At 41.0% G+C, this 25,515-nt stretch overlaps 1 protein-coding gene and 1 long non-coding RNA gene across 5 annotated transcripts in view; one reads left to right on the top strand and one right to left on the bottom strand.

The window, feature by feature from the left end:
• LIMS1 (LIM zinc finger domain containing 1) overlaps positions 1 to 25,515 on the bottom strand; it is a 152,937-nt gene that overhangs the window by 71,664 nt on the left and 55,758 nt on the right. The window lies entirely within an intron of this gene.
• LOC129531697 (uncharacterized) lies at positions 1,947 to 25,515 on the top strand. Its single transcript, XR_008677060.2, has 3 exons — positions 1,947 to 2,009; positions 2,899 to 3,122; positions 19,538 to 25,515. It is a non-coding gene; the product is annotated as an uncharacterized lncRNA (long non-coding RNA).

The following is a 25,515-nucleotide window of genomic DNA, read 5'->3' as shown; positions in this document are numbered from 1 at the left end:
CTCAATGTAGTAAACTTGCTTCTGGAAAACTATATATAAAGCTAAAACTTTAGCACATAGAATAATTTTTCTTTCCCTAAATGAACTTATTTTTAAAAGGAATTCTAGTGGTACTCTTCACAAATGAGAACTTTCCACAAATCCAGATTTTCCCATAATTTGACTTAAAACTAGATACATATATATGTATTGAAATCACTTTTTAGATATTGTTTCTATCCGTTCTGCCTGACCACCAACTATACATACAACTATACGCTATAGATTCTAGCGTATCTATATCTGCTCAGCATATTTCTAAACTAAACCGTCATTACAAAAAAATCCAATAGGTTAAATACTTCTGTGTGAGAGAAGAAATGTAACAGTTACTTGCAAGCTAACAGTTCCGATATTCTGAAGACCAGAAAGAACAAAAACGGTTCTTCTCTCTGCCCTGGAATTCAAGGGGTGTGTCTTAAAAAATAAACCACAATTCCTGCCCCACCCCAGTATAGGTACATGACTATAGCCAATATTGTCAACACATCAACTTTCACTTCAAAATTGTTTTTACCAGGTTATCAAAATACTCCCCAGGTTTTGTGTGAAGTCTAATCTTAAAGGCAACAACACACATAACAAGCTGTGTGGCCACGTTTCTGATATCTGTATTATCCCTTTATTTATTATTTTTTCCTAACTCCGATATAAAAGTTCAATTCAATGACACAAATCTAATTTAGAAATTTAAGGGTATCTAGCCCTAAAGACAAAAGTTTTTCAAAAACTTTTATTTCCTATGTAGTGTTACTATGCCAGAGTGACTGATGGCAACTGAAAATGATAATGTAAACATGTATTTGGCACAAAAATGTGTGTTCATGATCTACCACTGAATGAAAAAAAGACCATAGGATACAAGCTAAGAGATTCTATTTCACATGAAAAGACCACATATGTACATACATTGTATGTGTCCACACCCTCCCCAGCATCTGGAAGAGTGTCTACCAGGACATCTCTGGTTGGCAGAGACTGGAAGCCTAGGCAGGGTCTGGGTGGTGAGAGAGCAAGTTCAGGGCAGTTCACGTGGAGGAGACGCCTGAGCATGGTGAGGACCTGTCAAGGGGATGAGACTGGCAGAGGCATGGGCCTTCCAAACCGGGAACACAGGTTTAAAGTGGATGAGAAAAAAGCAAAAGTCCCATGCGGAGAGTCTGTCATCAGCCAAGTATAAGAAACAACACAGAAGGGTGCCTGGTGTGCCCCCAACCCAGCTGTGCACCTCACACACCTTTAGTGAGCGTCTAACCTAGGCTGGGGTCTGCTCTTAGCAGCAGAGACTCAGTGGCCTCGTGGAGCCTGCAGTCGAGTAGGGGACATTGGTATCAACCATATAATCACAATTTAAAACATGTCAAGTAGTAGAAAGTAGGGTGCAGAGTGGATGCCGACAGCAGGGAGGGGAGCAGGACAGCAGGGGCAAGCTTCCTGAGACAGAAACACTGGATCTGATCCAAGAAACCAGGCTCAAAAGCAAGAGGGCCTGACCCTGTGGCTGAGGGGAGGGCTGGGAGGTGAAATGAGACAAGAGACATGGGTGGTGGCATGTTTCGAAGGACCTGGAGTTCTTCACCCTGAGAGCCAAGGGCCGCCCGTGTCTTAAGCAGGGTACTGACAAAATCCCACCTGTTTGCTGAGGACCCCTCTCTCTGAGGCAGCAAAGGCCCCAGGGTAAGGACCAGCAGAGCTGTGCAGAGCCACATGGCAGTCCATGGAACAGACAGCAGCTTGAGCTAGCCAGGGTGGTGACAGAGAGAACAGCAAGGAGAGTGGACACAGAGATGTGTAGGAAGGGAGGGCAGAAGGGCAGACTGGACACAGAGGGCCAGGGAGGGAGGCAGGAAGCACCCACACTGCTAACGTTTCTCTCCACATTCTTTTGTGGACATAGCAACAAACAGACCTGGTGAACCACAGCATGAGCCAGATGTACTTCATGTTGCCTTAATCTTGTCCACAGAAACGTAAGCGTTTTAAACCTACTTTGACTCTAATAATAAAGACTTTTACGAGTTTACAAAAGAAAAAAGCTAGGACATAAAAATGTTTGCTTGTATTGTAAAGCTCAGTCTCTCAACTATTTAGGTAATATAATTATTACTAACAACTGACGTTGGAGTACCTACCCAGCACATTATGTGTTATTAACCTCCATCTCAACCCTATGAGGCATGTATTGTGATTATACCCATTTACAGATGGGGAAACTGAGTCTTAAAGCAGTTAAACAACTTGACCAAACAATACAACCAATAAGAGTGTGTGGATCCAACCCAAGTTGATTTGACTCAAACATTCCTGTTTCAGTCATTAAACTGCACTGTCCCAGGGCCTAAAACATTCTCCCCCACAGACCATCACAAGGTCAAGTCTGAACTAGCACTGCCTCTCAACACTAACAACCTAACCCCGAAGCTTCTGGGAAACTGGGTGCATGACAGGCGCAGGAGCCGCAGCGCAAGCCCCGGAGTGTAAACACTGACTAGAAACCACCCAGACACCTCAGCCAGCCCACATCTTCTCTCCCTCCAAATGACCCAGACCTAGTCCACGTGAATATTGTGAATGGTCGGTTTGAGGGTTCTGAAAGGAGCCTCGTGAGGTGCTCAGGTGCAGTCCCCACTCATATGAGTATTCCTTTTCAGCTGGTTTTCTCCTGCAGGTTTGGAGGCAAAAGCTAGTGAAAGAAGTGACCTTCTATGTAACTGAATTCCTAGATCCCTTAGGAGTCTTTGGGTCCAAATTACCCAAAAGACTTTATTTCCTTTTAGAGTACATGGAATTATTCAATGTTTCCAACAGTTCTGGAAAAAAAAAAAAAAGGCAGATTCTAACAGGTTTTCTTCATCATAGCAACTACGCTGAAACCAAGGGTACTGTTGAACAGCAACACGCACTGGAAGCAATACAAACAGCAAACTTCAGGAGGGCGTGGGTGTATGAAGAGGCAATGATGATGTGTGACCACACCGATTCGGTTCCTCTGAGAACACTTCATACCACAAACACACTTTAGAGCTCAAGCCGGTCAGCCACTTGCTCCTACTGCTTCATGCAAAGGAAGTCTGGTAAAGAAGGTGATTCTAATTCTAAAACACAAATCAAACCAGTCACTCTGTGAGACTAATAAAAGAAAGGCCTGAAGTTTTAATCCTCCAATCCTGATCTCAAGAACCCCTGCCAAGAGAAAAAACTCACTCTTAGGGCATATATATATGTATATACATATATGTGTGTGTGTGTGTGTTTGTGTACGTGTGTGTGTGTATATATATTATATATGTATATATATTTTATATATGTGTGTATATATATTTTATATATGTGTGTATATATTTTATATACATGTGTATATATATGTGTATATATATATATATATATATTTTAGATCATGGTTCACAGCAACTTCTGCCTCCCTGGCTCAAGCAATCCTCCCACCTCAGCCTCCTAGTAGCTGAGACTACAGGCTCACGCCACCACGCCCAGCTAATTTCTGTATTTTTGTAGAGACAGGGTTTTGCCACGTTGCCCAGGCTGGTCTCGAACTCCTGAGCTCAAGCGATCCCCATGCCCCGGCCTCCCACAGAGCTGGGATTACAGGCATGAGCTACTGCACCCAGCCTAGAGCCAATATTTTTGATTGATCAAAACACACTAGGGAACTATGTTCTACTGAACAAAAATTCCCAAAATAGAAGTGAAATACCTCAAAATGTAATGAGACCACTATATAGAACCAAAGCAAGTGCACTATTTCTAAGGAAAGTGAAAAAAACATTGATAGGTTATTTTTTAAATCAGAGCCTTGGGGAAGGAATAAAGGCTCTGATTATTCCTTCCCCGGGGCTCAATATAATTTAGGAAATAGCACCTTGGTCAAGAGCTAGATGTATCGAGTGCTTCTTATGTGCCCAGAACTGTGATAAGCACTTTGCATACACTTACCAAATTTAGTTTTTACAATAATCCAATGAAATAGTACTATTATTATTCCCATTTCAAAGGTGATGAGACAGACATAGAAAGTGTAACTTACTATACAGTTATTACGTAATTGAGTGAAAAACTGAAACCTGGCCTCAGCCTGGTTTTAAACCATAACGGTGTACTGCCTGCTAGTCAGAAAATGGTTATTTTTCTCAGCAGTAGATGAGAACTTATAATCAGAAATCATTTAAAAATTCAACCATGGCTAAACACAATGTGGTAACCTCGACTGATTGATGGCATAGAAAAAAGACATGATGAAGATAATGGAAGGTGCTGACAAGAGGGGAAGCTAGGTGAGGACTATGTGAGGATTATCTGAGCTCCTGACCTCTGCAACTTTTCTATAAATCAAAAATTATCCCAAAATAAGGTTTATTTTAAAAATTCAAAACTTTAATTCTACATGACAACAGAGCTGGTATCTCTGTCAATGACTGGAGGAAAAACAGAGAAGGGGTTTTCCTGCAGATTAAGAGAGACTTAACAGACATATCAATCAAATGTATTATTAAACTATGGCCTTTGTTTAGATCTTGGTTTAAATAAAACAAATGTAAAATGCTACTCTTGGGACAAGTGAGGACATTTGATTACGGGTGGGGTACTGGATGGTGATAAAGAATTATCACTCGTTTGTTAGATTGGTAATAGCATGTCCATCTTCTCAGAGACCAGCTTATAAAAGAAAATGTCCATCTCCTCAGGGACCAGCCCTGAGGTATTTTGGGATGAAATGACCTGATGTCTGGGATTTGCTTTTAAATAATTAAGAAAGAAAAGAAAAGAAAAAAGAATATGTGAAGCAAATATGGCAAGAAGTGTGGGTGATGAGTATAAGAGGATTGTTTCTTCCATTTTTATATTAGAATGAAAATTTTCAGGCTAGGTGCAGTGGCTCACACCTATAATTCCAGCACTTTGGGAGGCCAAGGCAGAAGAACTGCTTGAGGCCAGGAGCTTGAGACCACCCTGACCAACATAGTGAGACCCCATCTCTATTTTTAGAAAATAAAAAAGAATATTTTTATAATAATACACACACACACACACACACACACCCACACACACATACACATATATTTTTTGTAACAGAGTCTCACTTTGTCGCCCAGTCTGGAGTGCAGTGGCACGATCTGGGCTCACTGCAAGCTCCACCTCCCAGGTTCATGCCATTCTCCTGCCTCAGCCTCCCAAGTAGCTGGGACTACAGGCGCCTGCCACCACACCTGGCAAATTTTTTTGTATTTTTAGTAGAGACAGGGTTTCACCATGTTAGCCAGGATAGTCTTGACCTCCTGACCTCGTGATCCACCCACCTCGGCCTCTGAAAGTGCTGGGATTACAGGCATGAGCCACCACGCCCGGCCAATAAAATATTTTTAAGTTAAAAAAAAAGTTCAACCGTGAGGATGAAAACAAGCATAACTTCCTTAAAGCCAGAAGGTCATACACTGCTGTATATGTGTGCAGTGTGATGCACCGACAGCACAGCAGAAGGCATCAGGTCAGGACTCCTGGGTTTTCTGGGTGCTTCCTCTAATGAGAGATCTGAAGTATCATATCTGAGGATGTTAAATAGATTGCCCAAGATCATATGAAATACATTAAGGGATATGTTACATTGTGAAAGAATGGCACCAGGAAAAGGGAGGAGAGAATATTCTAGATGGAGAGAATGCAAAGGCATGGGAAGGTGGAGAAGTGAGCCAGGGAACAGTGGGCGCCTCACTCTGGAAACAGTAGGAGCAATGACTGCGGGGAGCCAGGCAGTTTAGAGTCAGCTTTTGAAGAGTGAGAGCCAGGCTGATGGGTTTATGTGACAGGTGATAAGCCACACAAGGTTAGAATTCCGGGTGGGGAGGGGTGCAATCCTGGAGACAACCAGTTGTGGAAGCAGCTCCAGGCAGCAACACCTGCCATGGGGGAGGGAAGAGAAGACTCCAGAGGAGAAGCCTTTATGCTTTGCCAGGTAAACAGGTTGCTAAGAAAAAAATCAAACAAGATTAGCACACACACCAACACAGAAAATTATTTTGCATGTATTTAGCCAGATCATGCCCCAAACGAGAACACTTCAAACTCTCAGTACTCTCGAATCACCGATCCCACCCTCTTTTTCTATTACTCTTGGGAGATAACCCCACCTATGTTAGAGAAAACAGAAGTCTTCAGAAAGACGCCACCTCAGCTGTCTCCAAGCTATTGTCCCTACTTCTTTCAGAGTGCCCTCTGTTCAACTGCAAGTTAAAATATAGCACAAAATTAGTCCTGCCCTGAGTCTGCATTACTGTCATCTCGTTCTAGTGGCAGTAATGACGGTAATAATCATGGTGTTAATGCTTCACATACTATTTCATTTGATCCCCCTAACACCCTGTGAAATGAGCGGTATCCCTATTTCTTGGAAGTAGAAACTGGGCTCCCAACTGGTGAGTGACAGAATGGGGACTGGAATGGGCATCAGGGGCCCCATCTATGATCACTCTACTACCCTGCTTCTCTCAAGATCAAGAAAACAGATTTCTAAAATAGTGACGTCTTCAATGAAATGCTGTATAGCTCACTGAAGCACACATCTACACAAATAGATGTTTTAAAAATGTGAGTGGGCCGGGCGCGGTGGCTCATGCCTGTAATTCCAGCACTTTGGGAGGCCGAGGCGGGCAGATCATGAGGTCAAGAGATCGAGACCATCATGGCCAACATGGTGAAACCTCGTCTCTATTAAAAATATAAAAATTAGCTGGTTGTGGTGGTGGGCGCCTATAGTCCCAGCTACTCGGGAGGCTGAGGCAGGAGAATAGCTTGAACCCGGGAGGCGGAGGTTTCAGTGAGCCGAGATCATGCCATTGCACTCCAGCCTGAGTGACAGAGCGAGACACCGTCTCGAAAAAAAAAAAAAAAAAAAAAAAGTGAGTCAAAAAGGCAACCTGCACAGTAACACAAACAGTATATACCAAGTAAAATCTAAATGAAAGAAGGAATCCCATGCACTGTTAAGAATACATAAATGTGTAATGAAAGTGTAAAGATATGCACAAAAGTGAGCCAAACTCCATTAAGGAAAGGGTTTCTTCGTGGAGGAAAACAGGAGGAGGGAATGTGATTGGAAGAGGAAACTGAACCAAGAGACCTCAACTCTGTTTGTAAGGTGTTATTTCTTGAGGTGGGTGGTAGATATTTGGAGGTTCCTTTTATTAATTTCAGTATCTTCATTATTTTTAAAAGAAGGAAAGATGAAGATGCAAAGCAAACACTCTGAGTATGTTAAGTCCACAAAGTTTCAAAGCACTGCGCCTGCCACCATGTGGCTCCTGAAGATGTTACAGGCACACAATTTTCAGAGGACAAAAGAAAGGGGCATTAACTCTGAGACCAATATCACATGAATGTTACCCACAGTGAAAGCCCAAGGAGCCCCTACTTGATACATAACCAATATTAAAATCATATCCATTTCCAAATAATGCTTAATAAAACAGAAGACATAAAACATTATGCTAGGAGCCCACTCAAAGGAAGACGAGAAAAGTTAAGGGATATAAACTATAAGACTAGTAAAAACAGATGGGAAAGACTGGGTTTCAGGCACAATTAACTTAACAGGTAAATGATGACCTGTGAATTGACTTTAAGACCCAGAAGTAAATAAGCAAAAAGAATACAGTAAAATGGAACTCCGCCCATGGTATTAATAACTTCACTTGTAAACCTTAGTACTTTTAATAGGCAAATTTATTAGAGAGATCAATACCTCTTTTCTGGTTATATCCAGGTTAGAGAAAAATACCTAAAAATTAAACCATAGTGAATCCTACTAGATGCACAAAAATACACCCTTGTGTAAAAATCACTTCTATATGTGCACACACGTACTATTTATGTGATGAAGATACCAGACAACTGGTGTGCTCAATTATGTTCTATTTGTGTTTCATTTGGAGGGGGAACAGCTCAATATTGTGCAGCAGCACTCACCATGTCATGTATCTTGATTCGATGTGTCCCTCATCAGCTGGCTGTCCAAGCTAAGCTCTCCATGCTCACAGATGGCACCCTCTCACTGTGCTCACATGCAGGAAGGGGCAAGCAGGCTCCCTTGGGCCTATTTTATAAGGGCACTAATCTCATTCATGAAAGCTCTGTTCTCGTGACCTAATCATCTCTCCAAAGGCTCCACCTCCTAATACCCTCACTTTGGGGTTAGAAGTTCGACATATGAATTTTGGGGAGACACATTCAGACCACAGCAGCATGGTACATGAGACATACCCTTTACTGCATACTCACCTGTGTGGCCTCATTCCAATCACTTTTCCCTTTTAACAACTAATTGTGCTATATTTTAATTTCCCAACCACTTCCCTAGACTCAGCACACTCTTGTGTTTCCAGGATCTACCATTTCTCTATGTGGATGAACCTCCAGCCTCTCTCCTCACATAGGACTCCCACAATATTCCCATTTGGTGGAGGCTTCCAGAGCTCCCCCAGGGAGGCAGTGGCAGCTGTTTTCTCCTCTGGGATCCTACTGAACTTTAGACAAATCTATTTTGTTGCACTTGCTGTATTGTGTGTTGTTTATACGTTGGTTGCTCTTCCTCACTGAAATGTGAGCTCTTCAAGCCTGGCAACAGTAGGTACCTAAGAAATGCTTCTTGAATGGTTGAATTCAGTTCAGAAGCTTCATACAAACATGATAGTGCTAATAAAATTGTAAAAGTACCTTACAAATTGTGATTTTTTCTTACTAACGTATACACACATGCACATATACTGAAATCCGCCCCCGCTTCCAAAAAAAGTCCTCGGTTCAGTGACAGAGTTTGCTGGTGAATCCAGCTGGCTTCACCTTGGTGAAGAATCCCACCTTGGTGAATTTTTAAAAATGTAAAGTCTGACCTTCAGCTTCTGAAGCTGAGCAATGAATGTTGTCAGCACACCTAAGGTAGATCTGCCACTCAAGCATCCTCATTCACCAACTTTTAGAACTGACGTGTAAAACCACAACTCCAACTTGCAAACTAAAATATCTAGCTTTCATAAGTAATGTGTTCTCTCCTAGACACAGGTCAAATGAAAACCTAAGTTATAATTAGAAGGTTGTCTGGTGTGCCTGAATTCATAAAAATAGTTATACAGTCCGAATACTCAGTGACTACAACAGCCCGATTCACCTCCCCCAAATTGGGGGCAGAGCTGGCAGCAGGAACCTGGTACTTGGGCCCGAGGGCCACGCTGCCTGGCCCCCAGGCCTGGTTGCCACCTTCACCTCTGTGACTGCCCATACAACTGCTGCTTCCATGCTCACCGGGCCTTTCAGATGGTCATGTCCTTTCTTTACATACACATCCAGAGCCACTCCATCCCCTTTAGGAGACTACAGAGCTCTACTCCTGTGTCAAGTTTGAAGTTTCACTCTCAGAGGATAATCTGACTTCTTTTCTTTCCAAGTTGCTCTTGGGTCCCTCACTGTAGTCTAGTATGGCCCACAATACACAGATAAAATGAACTTGGTTATAAGAATGAAGACTACACTGGATGGCATTCTCTAAGTGGGGCATCACTAAGTCCAAACACTGACACATTCTTCTGCTTGTGTTTCTGCTTATGTGAAGCCATGTGCTGGGCATGTAGTAGGTACTGGGCAGACATTTTTGGAATGAATAAAGAGGAAAATCGGGACAGCATAAGATACTGAAAGGAATAAATTTCAGTAAGTTTCAAAATATGGAAATTTTAAAAAAATTTTATAAAAAATTATGTATTTTGAGTGAGCTCTTTAGCTTGACACATGTAGGTTTCTAAGATGCAAGCAACGGAAACCACCTTGGGTTAATTTTAAGTAGAAGAGATATTTAATAAATGATATTTGAATGCTCACAGACTCTGCAGGATTAACAAAGAACCGAGCTTATAACAACACCTTGCCCAGCAGGGGAAGTCTGTCCCCAGCCCTACACCTTTGGACACAGTGTACCACATGGACCAATGCTGGGTACTGGGCTGTGCTGCTCACACCGGGTTCTATTGCTGCCCCTAAACAATGGGTGTCATGAGTGCTGTTACAACCGTGCTCTCCAGAAATGATTCCAGGCAATCCCTATTTCTTTGCATCTCTAGCTCTCAGGTCACAGTCCAATACAGGTGTACCTGATGGCCAGAGCCCAAGACACATTCCTGTGCCTCAGCTGCAGCTGCAGGTGAGGCTAGGAAGGCAGTCATCTGGCCCTTCCAGATTATCAAGAGGGAGCAAGCTTCATTATCCTGTTCAGACTCACAAGGTGGGGAATCATCAGACAACTGGATTCCAATGAAAAAGGAACTATGTGGCATTAATCCCTGACCCATCAATCCTTCCTGCAGGTAAATTGCTCTTACCTGGCAGAGATCAAATTTCAGACTACCAAGTGCTCTGTACAGTTGAGACGCTGCCTTACTGTCTGTCCAACAGACTCTACTCCTGCTGGTCCCCTGCTTCATCCTTCATCCAACTCAGAGGAGCAGGGGCAGTGGGGGTGGTCTTAGACAACTCTTTAGTGCTCTTCCAGGACAGAAAGAACGGAAGCTAACTAATGCCAGTTACAAGAAACCCATCTTGAGGAAGGGGGATGAGGAGCAAGACTTGTTTTAAGGTAATTAAAATATGTTAATATTCAGTCATTTCTATTAGAACAAAATTTAATTTGAGAGGCTAAGGATAAAAGATCTGAATGCAGTAACCATCTAAAATTTGAAAATGTTAAGTTTTCAAAAAGTGCCACAACTCCTCTACGGCACGAATCATCAAACTTCTGTAAAAGGCCAGATAGTAAATATTTTAGGCCTTGCAGGCTATAAAGTCTTTGTGGTGACTAGTCAACCCTGCCCTCGTGGTTCAAAAGCAGCCACAAACAATAGTAAAGAAGTAAATGTGGCTGTGTCCCAAGAAAACTTTAGTTATGAACACTGAAATTTGAATTTCATATAATTTTCATATCATCCTTTTATTTTTTTCTCAACCATTAAAAAAGGTCAAAATATTCTTAGCTCACACGCTGTAAAAAAAATAGGAGGCCAGAATAAAACTAGAAATAAATAACAAGAGGAATTTTGGAAACTATATAAATACATGGAAATGAAACAATATGCTCCTGAATGACTAGTGGGCCAGTGAAGAAATTATGGAAAATGAAAAATTTCTTGAAACACATGATAATGGAAACATAACATACCAAAACCTATGAAATATAGGGAAAGCAGTACTAATAGGGAGGTTTATAGCTCTAAATGTCTACATCAACAACAAAAAACCCTTCAAATAAATAACCTAACAATGCATCTTAAGGAACTAGAAAGGCAAGAGCAAACCAAATCCAAAATTAATAATAGAAGAAAAGAAATAATAAAGTTCAATAAAAAGTTTTTTTGAAAAGTTAAACAAAATTGATAAACCTTTAGTCAGACTGAGAAAAATAGAGGACCTAAAGAAATAAAATCAGAGATTAAAAGGAGGCCAGGCATGGTGGCTCACAGTACTTTGGGAGGCCAAAGCAGGCGGATCATTTGAGGTCAGGAGCTCAAGACCAGCCTGACCAAGAGGTAAAACTCTGTCAAATGTAATTCCAGCTAGTCAGGAGGCTGAGGCAGGAGAATCACTTGAACCCAGGAGGCGGAGGTTGTAGTGAGCCAAGATGACTCCAGCCTAGGTGACAGAGCAAGACTCTGTCTCAAGTGAAAAAAAAAAAAAAGGAGATGAAAAGGAGACATTACAACTGATATTGCAGAAATTCAAAGGATCATTAGTGGCTACTATGAGCAACTATATGCCAATAAATTGGAAAATCTAGAAGGAATGGAAAAATTCCTAGATACATACAACCTACCAAGATTGAACCATGAAGAAATCCAAAACCTGAACAGACCAATAACAAGTAACGAGATCAAAGCCATAATAAAAAGTCTCCCAGTAAAGAAAAGGCCAGGACCTGACGGCTTCATTGCTGAATTATACCAGACATTTAAAGAAGAACTAATACTAATCCTACTGAAACTATTCTGAAAAATAGAGGAGAGGGGAATACTTCTCTAAACTCATTCTACAAGGCCAGTGTTACCCTGATAACAAAACCAGAAAAAGACACATCGAAAAAAAGAAAACCTGGCCAGGCGAGTGGCTCGTGCCTGTAAATCTCAGCATTTTGGGAGGCCAAGGCAGGCAGATCATTTGAACCCAGGTGTTCCAGACCAGCCTGGCTGGGTACTATGACGAAACCCTAAAAATACAAATACGTCCCTGCAAAAAATACAAAAAATTAGCCAGGCATGGTGGCACATGCCTATACTCCCAGCTGCTCAGGAGGATGAGATGGGAGGATTGCTTGAACTCAGTAGGTTGAGGTTTCAGTGAACCATGATTGAACTACTCACTCCAGCCTGGGTGACACAGCAAGACCCTGTCTCAATAACAAAAATAATAATAAAAGAAAACTACAGGTCAATATCTCTGATGAATTTTGATGCAAAATTCTTCAACAAAATACTACAAAACAGAATTCAACAATACAATCATTCATCATAATCAAGTGGGATTTATCCCTAGGATGCAAGGATGGTTCAACACATGCAAATCAATCAGTGTGATAAATCAATCAATGTGATACATCACATCAACAGAATGAAGGATAAAAACCTTATGATCATTTCAACTGATTCTGAAAAAGCATTTGATAAAATCTGACATCACTTCATGATTTTAAAAAACCCTCAAAAAACTGGGTATAAAAGCATACCTCAACATAATAAAAGCAATGTATGACAGACCTACAGCCAGTATCATACTGCGGGGAAAAACTGAAAGCCTTTGCTCCAAAATCTGGAACACGACAAGGATGCCCACTTTCACCACTGTTATCAACACAGTACTGGAAGTGCTAGCTAGGGCAATCAGAGAAGAGAAATAAAGGGCATCCAAATTGGAAAGGAAGTCTTCAAATTATCCTTGTTTGCAGATGATACGATTTTATATTTGGAAAAACCTAAGGACTTCACCAAAAAACTATTAGAGTTGATAAATTTAGTAAAGTTGGAGTACACAAAATCAACATACAAAAGTCAGTACCATTTCTATATGCCAATAGTGAACGACCTGAAAAGGAAATTTAAAAAGTACTCCCATTTACATAGACACAAATAAAATAAAATACCCAGGAATTAATTTAACCAAAGAAGTGAAACATCTCTACAATGAAAACTATAAAACACTGATAAAGAAAATTGAAGAGAACACCAAAAAATGGAAAGACATTCCATGGGTTGAAAGAATCAATATTGTTAATAGGTCCATACTACTCAAAGCAATTTATAGATTCAATAAAATCCTTATCAAAATACCAATGACATTCTTCACAGAAATAGAATAAACAATTCTAGGCTGGGTGCAGTGGCTCACACCTATCATCCCTGCACTCTGGGAGGCCAAGATGGGTGGATCACCTGAGTTCAGGAGTTCCAGACCAGCCTGGCCAACATGGTGAAACCCTGTCTCTACCAAAAATACAAAAATTAGCCGGGTATGTGTGTGGAGGAAAAGTTAAATATTAAATTTGAACTCAATTGAACATGGACACAAACAATGGTCACTAAGTCCTGAAACAGGCTGAGTAAGCCCCTTGAGGCATTCATCCAGCGCTGTTTCAGAGAAATCTCTATTTCAATCTATTCTTACACGTTAGTTATTAAAAAACAATAGACAATCGCAAAAACAAGTTGTGACCTTTTTGTGTTCCTTAAGCCCACTCACGAAGGGCACTCGTGACTGGGTCTCATGCCAAACAACTTGTTACGAAAACAGCTAGAGTCCCAGACTGCACTGAAACTTCATGAGACCTTCCCTCACTGTGCACGGACAAGTGTCTGACTCTGGAGTCCAGGTTGTTGCTTCCCGGTCTGGTGATGAATCCTCCATAGTTTGGTGAGTGTAAAAAAAATATATATATATATCTTTTCCCTTCTCCCCTTTTCATTGCAATTTGTTTATTATATCATTTGTTTATTATATCTGCATTGCCATTTACGTGGGATAAAGCTTGTTTACCCTTAAAGGTATTGTGTGTGTGTTTTTCTTCCCCCCTCAGGCATCTCCCGCACAGAACAGCATGGTGGCGGGTGCCTGTAATCCCAGCTACTCAGGAGGCTTGAGGCAGGAGAATCGCTTGAACCCGGGAGGCAGAGGTTGCAGTGAGCAGAGACTGCATCAGTGCACTCCAGCCTGGGTGACAGAGTAAGACTCTGTGAAAGAAAAGTGAAGAAAGAAGAGAAGAGAAGAGAAGAGAAGAAAAGAACGAACAATTCTAAAATTTATGTGGATTCACAAAACACCTGAATAGCCAAAGCTATCTTAAGCAAAAAGAACAAAACTGGGGGAATCACATTACTGGATTTCCAATTATACTGGAGAGCTATAGTAACCAAAACAGCATGGTATTGGCATAAAAACACACATATAGACCAATGGAACAGAATAGAGAACCCAGAAACAAAATCCACACACCTACAGTGAAGTCATTTTCCACAAAGGTGCCAAGAACGTACACTGAGGAAAAGACAGTCTCTTCAACAAATGGTGCTGGGAAAGCTGAATATCCATAATGCAGAAGAATGAAACTAGACCCCTACCTCTCACCATAAACAAAAATCAAATCAAAATGAATTAAAGACTTAAATCTAAGATCTTAAACTATGAAACTAGTATAAGGAAATGTCTGGCAAACTCTCAAAGATATTGGTCTGGGCAAAAATTTATTGAATAATACCCCACAAGCACAGGCAACCAAAGCAAAAATGCACAAATGGGATCACATTAAGTTAAAAAGCTTCTGCAAGGCCAGGCGTGGTGGCTCATGCCTGTAATCCCAACACTTTGGGAGGCCGAGGTGGGCAGATCACCTGAGGTAAGGACTTCAAGACCAGCCTGGCCAACATGGTGAAACCCCGTCTCTACTAAAAATACAAAAAATCAGCCAGGCGTGGTGGCGGGTGCCTGTAGCCCCAGCTACTCGGTAGGCTGGGGCAGGAGAATCGCTTGAGCCCAAAAGGCAGAGGTTGCAGTGAGCAGAGATTGCGTCACAGCACTCCAGCCTTGGCGACAGAGTGAGTGAGACTCCATCTCAAACGACAACAACAACAACAACAAAAACAACAAATACAGCTTCTGTACAGCAAAGGAAAACAATCAACAAAGTGAAAAGACAACCACAGAATGGGAGAAGATATCTGCAAACTAACCATCTGACAAGGGATTAATAACCAGAATATATAAGGGGCTTAAACAACTCTATAGTAAAAAAATCAAGTATAATAATCTGATCAGAAAATGGGCAAAATATATGAAAAGACATTTCTCAAAAGGAAATGTACAAATGGCAAACAGGCCTATGAAAAGGTACTCAATACCACTGATCATCAGAGAAATGCAAATCAAAACTACAATGAGATCTCATCTCGCCCCAGTTAAAATGGCTTATAACCAAAAGACAGGCAATAACAAATACTGGTGAGGATGTAGAGAAAAGGGAACCCTTGTACCCTGTTGGTGGAAATGTAAATGAGTACAATCACTGTGAAGAACAGTATGGAGGCTCTTCAAAAAACTAAAAATAGAGCTACCATAGGATCCAGCACTCCCACTGCTGGGGATATACACTAAAGAAAGGAAATCAGTATATCAAAGAGATATCTGCAGCACTGATCACAATAGCCGAGATTTGGAAGCAACCTAAATGTCCATCAACAGACGAATGGATAAAGAAAAAATGTGGTACTTATACACAATGGAGTATTATTCAGCCATAAAAAAGAATGAGATCCAGCCATTTGCAACAACATGGATGGAACTGGAGATCATTATGTCAAGTGAAATAAGCCAGGCACAGAAAGATAAACATCATTTGTTCTCACTTATTTTTGGGATCTAAAAATCAAAACAATTTAACTCATGGACACAGAGAGTAGAAAGATGGTTACCAGAGGCTGCGAAGGGTAGTGGTGAGATGGGGAATGGGAAGGGAATGGTTAATGGGTACAAAAACATTAGTTAGAAACAATGAATAAGACCTAGTATTTGATAGCGCAACAGGGTGACCACAGTCAATAATAATTAGATTGGACATTTAAAAATAACTAAAATAATATAATTGGATTGTTTGTAACATAAAGAATAAATGCTTGAGGGGATAAATATCACCCCCCCAATAAAATAATTAAACAGAAACAGGAGGTAGATTTGGCCCACAGACTGAAGTTTAGAGACTCCTCCTTAATAGGAAGAACTAAATACCATATTGGACAAACTTAAACAAAATATCATTACTATAGAGCCTTGAGAAAACAGATTTTTCTTTATAAGATGCTAACTCCTTAAATGAAATAGTGGACACCACAATTACTGAAGGAATACCTTAAAGACCCACACAACCACAGCTTTTTGAAAGACCAGGGCTACGTTTACAATGACAGGAGAAACAGACACAGCTTCCGTGTTGCCTGAACTGGCATAAACAACAGAAGAAATGAACAGTGTCAGACAGGCACACATCTGCCTGGCCAGGGCCTCAATCCCACACTCCGTCCGTTCTCCCAAAAGGATTCCCCCCCGCCACCCACCAGATGGCTAGTATCCAACCATCAGGGCTTAATCCTAAGCAAAATATCGAACTAGCTGTTTTCTTCTCACTGGCCTGGTATCTGCAAAGCTAACCATCCGGCTGCCCTACCTTCAACTTTCCTTCCAAACATAGTACTCCTCAGTCTCTCCTTCCTCCTAGCCTATACAAAGTCACAGTTTATGTTAATTTTATTAAAGCTATGCCAACAACAACAAAAAGTCTCAAATCACATCTAAGACATACCAGGTGACAAAAATTCGTTTATAAACTAAAAAGTTTGGATAAAGTAGACAATTTTTTAGTTTACTATGAACTGATGATATACTGGCAAACTTATTAGATGGAGGGCTTTGAGCCAGCTACTTACACATCAGGTCCTAATCTATGAAATAGCCCACGCTGCAGTTGTAGGGATGAGGGGTAAAGTTCATAAGCCACCCAGTGCACAGCCAACCACAGTGGGTGCTCATAATTGGTAGCTATTCCTAGGATGATGAGAAACAAGGATATATTAGAAAACATTCAGAATTCATCTGTAGAACAGGTGGGAGAAGGCTTTAAAAAAATAGCATTTCTGGCCAGGTGTGGTGGCTCACACCTGTAATCCCAGCACTTTGGGAGGCCGAGGTGGGTGGATCACCAGGTCAGGAGTTCAAGACCAGCCTTGCCAACATAGTGAAACCCCGTCTCTACTAAAAAATACAAAAAATAGCCGGGTGTGGCAGTGGGCGCCTGTAATCCCAGCTATTCGGGAGGCTGAGGCAGGAGAATCACTTGAACCTAGGAGGCAGAGGTTGCAGTGAGCTGAGACTGCATCATTGCACTCCAGCCTGGGCAGCATGCAAGACTCTGTCGCAAAAAAAAAAAAAAAAAAAAAAGGCATTTTTGCTTGTATTATAGATAAGTGAAAAGGAGAAAAAAGAAACATGCACAAAGAAATTCTTTTAGTTATGCAAGTAGAGACAGTCTGTGTGTGTGCCTCTGTCTCTTTCACACAGACACACGCACAAGCAAGCACATACACAGGAACCTACAATGGCAACCTGCCAGAAAGAACTTGATGTTGTATGCTAGAAAACATCACCCTCTAGTGACTGCTAGTGTATTTGGTGCTTATTCAATTTATCAAGAATTTACAACATTTTAACTCTTCTATCCAAAAAAATGCTTTTAAAAAGTCTTCAGAAATGCAATCATCATTACAATCACGTGTTGCTGTGGCTGGACTGGGGGCATGAATTCCTGGAAGCTATACAAAAACTTTCTATGCATGTGCCTTTGTGCATTTTCTTCTATGAATGTCGTAAGTGTTGAGTCTCAAAGTGGTCTGTGAATTAAAAAAAAAAAGGTCAAATTAAGATGCTTTGACCAAGCACGGTGGCTCACATCTGTAATCTCAGCACTTTTGGAGGCTGAGGCAGGCAGATCACCTGAGGTCAGGAGTTCAAGATCAGCCTGGCCAACAAGGGGAAACTCCACTTCTACTAAAAATACAAAAATCAGCTGGGTGTGGTGGTACGTGCCTGTAATCCCAGCTTCTCGGGAGGCTGAGGCAGGAGAATCGTTTGAACCCAGGAGGCAGAAGTTGCAGTGAGCCAAGATCATGCCACTGCACCCCAGCAACAGAGCAAGACTCAAAAAAAAAAAAAAACAAAACAAAAAAACAGATGTTTCGTAGGGAAATTAATGAACCATCCCAAGTACTTCAAGTTCCTATTTCCTCAACATGCCCCCCTCCTTTTTATTTTTATTTATTTATTTTTTTGAGACGGAGTTTTGCTCTTGTTGTCCAGGCTGTGCAATGGCGTGATCTCGGTTCACAGCAACCTCTGCCTCCCAGGTTTAAGCGATTCTCCTGCTTCAGCCTCCTGAGTAGCTGGGATTACAGGCATGCACCACCATGCCTGGCTAATTTTGTATTTTTAGTTGAGATGAGGTTTCTCCATGTTGATCAGGCTGGTCTCAAACTCCTGACCTCAGGTGATCTGCCCATCGTGGCCTCCCAAAGTGCTAGGATTACAGGCATGTGCCATGCCCGGCCAACATGCCCTTTCTTTACATACATCCCTAATGGGGAAAGTAAAATCTGAGACCTAACTGAATTCCATTGATCTGTTCTGTAAATCATTTTACATTTATGTTAATCTTCCAAAAAGTGTGCTCCCATTTTCCCCACCTCTTATTTTTAAAATGTTGTCATCATATATAACACCAGACTCCTGAGCCACACTCTGGCTTTTCTGCCCCTTCCACAGCTACAGCTCATCTTCCACGGACCCTTTCATTTCCTCCTTTGGAAATTAAAGACAGCACATGTTCATTTATCTCACACTCTTTTGTAAGAATTACAAATTAACTCGTATTAATACTAAGAGTATTAATTATCGCTAATTAGAAATAAGCTGAGAAAGATAAAGTACTATACAAATGTTGGCCGCTGAATGGCTACAGGGACACATGAATTCAAAACAGTATCAGGTCTTTCTATGTCTGCGGCAGAATGCCAAAGCCCTGACACACATCCTTTTAGCAGCTTTAAGTCACTTCTGCAAGTGAATACTAGAAGATCGTCCCTTACTCCTGATCTCTGCTCTCAGGGGGCCACTTCAGCATAAGCCTTCCACCCTCCACAGATACCCTCAGTCTCTCCTCAAGCCTCTAGATCTTATTTCACATTTTATTATAGGTGCAACTTCTTGTGTACTTAACACTGTTGAACTGTTGAGTTTAAAAATGATTAAGGTGGTAGATTTTATGTGTTTTTTACCACAATAAAAAAAAGAGGCTCCAAACGAGCTGCAAAATGAGGGCCCTAAAAGATTATAAAGGACTCTAATTCTAATGTTTTTCATTTTTCAGATGAAGGAACAGGATGAAAGTCCCATAGCTGAGAGCCAAGAACAGGACCTGGGGGGTACACCAATTCCTAGTACACAGTTGACTACAGAACAACAACAACAACAAAATAAACCAAATACAATGGGAAAAACTGAAGAAAATAGTTAAGTGGGACAAAGGCAACAAAGTAGGCAGAATCACAAGAAGAAAGAAGACCAAGGGAAAATTTCAAGAACATTTTTTAAAGTAAGAAAGCATGGAAGAAATGACTGAATATTATAAATATAGGATGGTCCCTGTTTTGCTGGAATAGCAGTCTGAAACCATCATTTATCTTGGTCTGGGTGGAGCTGAGGTCTGGGAATTCCCATATAAGGTAGTTTGTTCATGCTTACTTCCTCAAGCACACATTACACCTCCTCATCTGAAAAAGGCACTGGAAGAAAAGATTCTTTGGGAATGACATCCACACATACATTAAAGGCTGTGGTTTCCACTCCTAATGGTTAGTAGATTTGCCAAGACACAGCATCCTCGCAACCCCCACCCAAATACGGTTCAGCATCTAGCAGTCAACACCACAGAGCCTTCCTGTGGTCACTACTGGCAGTGGTGATAAAGGTCGGTATGACCTTACTGCTCTCCATAAATAGCCCTTCAGTCAGTAATGTCCTTGCATGATATGGTCACATTCTTTCCTTTCAAGAGCAGCCCTGCTTTTATGTATGGTACCTTCCTTCCACAGAGCTTTCCATCTCAGGTGAAGCTGCTTTCTTGCCCCACCATAATTCCTCTCAATGACTTCAAAGCAGGGCCTCCACATTCGATTTTTTTTTAGGATGAGTCTGTCTACCTTTTTTTTAGAGCTATGCTGTCTACTTTGGTAGCCAGTAGTCACATGTAGCAACTTGAAATGTGGCTAGTCTGAATTCAGATGGACTTTAAAGTACCCACTGAATTCTCCTGGTAACTTTAAAATGCTGATGACATGATATGTATATAGCTTGGACATGATGACAGTTTGATATATTGGGTTAAATTAAACATATTATTAAAATTAATCTTCCCTATCTCTTTTTTCCTGTTTTAAATGGTTACTAGAAAATCTTAAAACTACACATGCTGCTTACATTGTATTTCTACAGGATAGCACCATTCTAGATAGTACAATAAGCCCTGCTTATTGAATACGCTCAGTAGAAAGAAACCCTGGAATCCTTTCATTTCAAACGATCTCCTGTCGGCCAGGCAACTTTCTTCATTTGCAGGTGAGATTCTTCATCTGTAATGTAGACAAAATAAACCCCCCTCACAGACTGGTAAGGACTGAGAACACAAAGAAAGCATTTTAAGCATTCAGCAACACTAAATGTGTTCTCAGTAAATGTCACTTCCCTTTCTGTGGGTGCATTCAGTAGCTGGTTTAGTCATCTTGGGGTTAGTCATGGAACGTCTGGATTCCAACCCTCTTTGTTCCTTTTTCTCCACTCTAATCACTTCCACAGAATTCACCATAACTTAGAGGGCAGGGGTCTGTGGTGAACTTTCTCAGCAAAAGCTACCCCTTCCCCGCAGCTGAATTTTCTACTCCTACCACTTGTCGACCATATCCTTCCCACCTCTTCTCTGCTGGTGCATTCATTAATAAATTATTAAAATTAATCTCAAAATTCTGGCTGCTGCTCATTTTCTCCTTTGGGCTGTTACCAGTAGCTCACTGCTATTGTCTGAATTTAAAGGGAGCTTTGTTACTATTCTAGCTATTTCATGTGTGAACACTTCCTTCCCCTCAAGTGCATGGATATCCTTTACTTACCACTAGGGTCTCACCAGATATGTAATGACTGAAGGTTCTACAATGGTCCTAGAAATAAGTAAAATAAAACTGAATGTTGACTTTTAATTACTGACCAGGCCAATCAGGATTACAGGAATGAAAAGTACCTTTTATGACTAAGAAATCACATCTGACTTGGCAGTCTGGTGTTATTTCTGGCTGGTTTATCTGCGGAAAATTCACTTTATGATTTCTTCCCAGCTGTTGCTAGCAGTGTGCTAGGCTGGCAGCCCTAAGAGTTGAATCACCCCCATGGATGATACTATTTTCTCCTTCCCCACCCAACCTTTCCCAGATACTTGGCATTTTTTAGTATTATACAGGTGCTAATTGTTCTGAAAGTCTGGCTTAAATTAAAGTTTATTGTAAATTGACGTAATCTAGCATCTGGATATCATTCTGTGTCTATGTCCCTTTTCACAAAGACAGCAACTCCAGGTCTGGGTAGGCTTGAGAGTGGGGATGGAGAAGTAACTCCGGCAAGACCTTTTCCCCAGCATTCCTTTATAGAAGGCAGGCGGTGAGAAGGAAAGAATTAGTGAGGGAAAGAAAAGGCAATCGAAGGGGAGAAGATTTAAGAAAGAAAAAAGCAAAAGAAAGAGAAGAATGGCTTTTTTCACAGTAGAAGTCACACAGTGGGAGGCTTGGATAAGGTTTAGATATGTTTGGAAGTAGAGAAAAACCATGAGACTACCAGGCACTAAAGTGAATTTAGTTGCTTTCAAACCCTGAACTCTAGTAATTCTGGATCTTAAAGGAGATATGCATAAATGATGCAGAGTAAACTAAAAAACAAAGGCAGAGAATGATTGGAAGTCCCTCAAAAAAGTTAAACATAGAATTACCACATGACCCAGCAATTCCAGTTCTGGGTATATATCCAAAAGAACTGAAAACAAGGATGCAAACAGGTATGTGTACACCCATGTTTACAGCACCATTATTCACAATATCCAAGGTATGGAAACAACCCAAATGTCCTCCACAACTGAATGTTATATACATTTTACTATTAATACAATAAAAAGGGGAACATTTGTTGTTCACCTAGATCCCACCAAATACCAAGCTAGGATCCTTTTACATACACTACTCACAGATTAAATACTATTGCCATTTACAGATGAGGAATCTGCAACTCAGATATTAAATAATTTGTTCAAAATCACACAAATGGCAGAAGTAAAATTTAAACCCAAGGTCTTTCAACTTACACCACAGTATTTCAAGGATAAATAGGCTCAGTGAATAAAGAACAAGTGAGAAAAGTATATGCTCCTTATGGTCTGAAACTGTTAAATAAGTGACAAGAAAGACCATAAACAGCTGAACCCAAAGAACTTGGTAGTCTAAATGTCTTCCCAGGCTGCAAACAAACTTTCTTTTAGCATAGCACATTTTAAAGCCCTATAAGGGAATCTCTGCCTGTTCTCCACACACCCCCCTCCCACACACAAAAATTGGTAAAAGTTGTTTTTCAATTTTTTTAGATTCTGTATTATATGTCCCATCTGGGCTGATAAAGTATCCTTTTCTCCCAACAATATTATCATACATTTGTGGCAACATTTGGGGTATAAAATACCTCCCCACCTGCCACTTCACTTATTTTAATCAAGCACTCTACAGGACATCAACATTTCATCCTGTAACTATTCTGACAAACTGCGCCTCAGAAGTGACACACCGACTCAGAGCTAAAACACTGCTCCTGTATACCTCTTTCTCCTGGAACTAATGGGTCAATCAACATATGGCTAACTTTTGGGCAAGACCCAATTTAAAATCACTGTAAGTCCCCGCATTAAAAAAACAAAACTAGGCTGGGCGTGGTGGCTCACGCCTGTAATCCAAGCACTTTGGGAGGCCGAGGCACGTGGATCACCTGAGGTCAGGAGTTCGAGACCAGCCTGGCCAATATGGTGAAACTTCGTCTCTACCAAAAATACAAAAATTAGCCGGGCATGGTGGTGCGTGCCTGTAATTCCAGCTACTCGGGAGGCTGAGACAGAAGAATCACTTGAACCTGGGAGGCGGAGGTTGCAGTGAGCTGTGATCACGCCACTGCACTCCAGCCTGGATGACAGGGCGAGACTCTGTCTCAAAAAAAAAAAAAACAAAAACTAAAAACACTTTTAAAAGTTCCCTTAAAAGGCCAAGCATGGTGGCTCAAGTCTGTAATCTCAGCATGTTGAGAGGCCAAGGCAGGAAGATCTCTTGAGGCCAGGAGTTCAAGACAAGCCTGGGCAACACAACGAGACTCTGTTTTTATAAAAATTTAAAAAATTAGCCAGGCATGGTGGTGTGTGCCTGTAGTCACAGCTATCTGGGAGGCGGGAGCAGGAGAATTTCTTGAGCCCAGGAGGTCAAGGCTGCAGTGAGCCATGATCGTGCCACTGTACTGTAGCCTGGGTGACAGAGCAAGACCTTGTCAATCAATCAATTTTTTTTAAAAAAAAGTTTCACTGAAGGCTTCCTCTTTTTTCTGGGAACTTGTGGAACTACTGACATCAAGAAACTATCAATGAGACTTCAGACTCCTTCCCACGCCTCTGACAATGCCCAGGTTCAGGCCCCACCGCATCATTTGCTCAGTCCTTTGCTACAGGATGTTCACACATCTGGCATTACCCATGGAAACCATTTCTCAGTCACCTTTGTGTCCCCAGAACCTAACACAGTGCTTAGCATGGGGCAACCACTCAAATGTCAACTGAATGAAAGACCCACTGACACATCCTTTCCTATGGTATTGCTATCTTGCTCTTTAGTCCTTCTAATCCATTCTCTACACTGTAATATTAGCAAACACTTCACTGCAACATCACAGATGCTTCCCTAATGTCCCCAAACTTTACACTGCCCTCAAGACCAATACTCCACATACACCCTCCCTCCCTGCCATTCTTATCCTTCAAACATTCCAGCACAGTAGATAATTTTTGAATTTCTTTCATTCATTCAACATTTATTTACTGAGCACTTACTGCTCTGGGCACTGGGAATACAGAGGTGAACAAGAGGAAACAAAGCCCCTGTTTTAACAAATCTTCCAGGCTAAAGCGGAAAACACAGCACAGAAAGGAATAGGGCAGGGGGTAAATCCAGAAAGCACTTGCAGCCCAGAATAAAAACTGGATGTTATTCTAGGTGAGATGGAAAGGCAATGGAGGACTCTGAAGAGAGAAGTAACACTGACCTGCAAACCTTTGCTCAAGCTGTTGCCAACTGTGCCTAGAACAACACTCTTTTCCATCATTTGTCAAATTCTTCAAAGCCCAACTCAAAAGTCACTACCTCCATGGTGCCATCTCTTAGAATTGAAGGGGGTTCCCCGCTCTTTTTGGTTAGCTTCAAAAACTTGACACTACCTGTGATGGCCTGATGTTTAGTTATTTTTGTATATTTTTTAAACTACCACCAAGTGTTTATGTTCATTCAGAATATTTTATTCTATTTTCATTCTATCAGCTATGAAAAGTGCCTTGTTGTTTGCAAACTAAAAAGCATGTACCCTTTTTATCAACTAAAAGACCAAATTAAAATGATCATCCTCTTTTTAATGTTTTCTTTCTTATCCATGAAAAATACTTGTGTTCTCCTGTTCATTATAACTATTCCTTATTTCCTGATTATGTATGTGAATGTACATATATACACATGTGTACATACACACAACATATATCTATATAAGAGACTGCCTTACACATGCAATCGGTATCACTCTTAATGTTCTTGAAGGTTAACTGTAAAATCAATGCTTTTGCAAATACATTTAAATCTCTAGGAAGTCCACTGTATAAGGCAAGTCATGTAGTAAAGCAAAAGATTCTTTTGTGGGTAAATAATCACCCCTTAATAAATGTTTTCCAAATGTAGGTCTGAGGCATTACAGTTCCTTTAAGAGTGGCCTGCTGGGGGAAATTCCACCCAACAGCAACAGAATACATATTCTTCTCAAGTGCACATGGAACATTCTCCAGGACAGGTCAAGAAGGCTGAAATTACATCACGTATCTTTTCTGATCACAATGGTATGAAACTAGAATAGTTTCTACAGTAACAGGAGGACATGGAACATTAACAAATATGTGGAAGTTAAACAATATGCTCCTAAACAACTATCGAGATAAAGAAAAAATTAAAGGGGAAATTAAAGAAG

The sequence above is a fragment of the Gorilla gorilla genome, chromosome 12, assembly GCF_029281585.2.
Source record: "Gorilla gorilla gorilla isolate KB3781 chromosome 12, NHGRI_mGorGor1-v2.1_pri, whole genome shotgun sequence".
Lineage (NCBI taxonomy): Eukaryota > Metazoa > Chordata > Mammalia > Primates > Hominidae > Gorilla > Gorilla gorilla.
The sequence above is the reverse complement of the archived record's forward strand: the minus strand, read 5'-3'. Positions and strand labels throughout refer to the sequence as shown.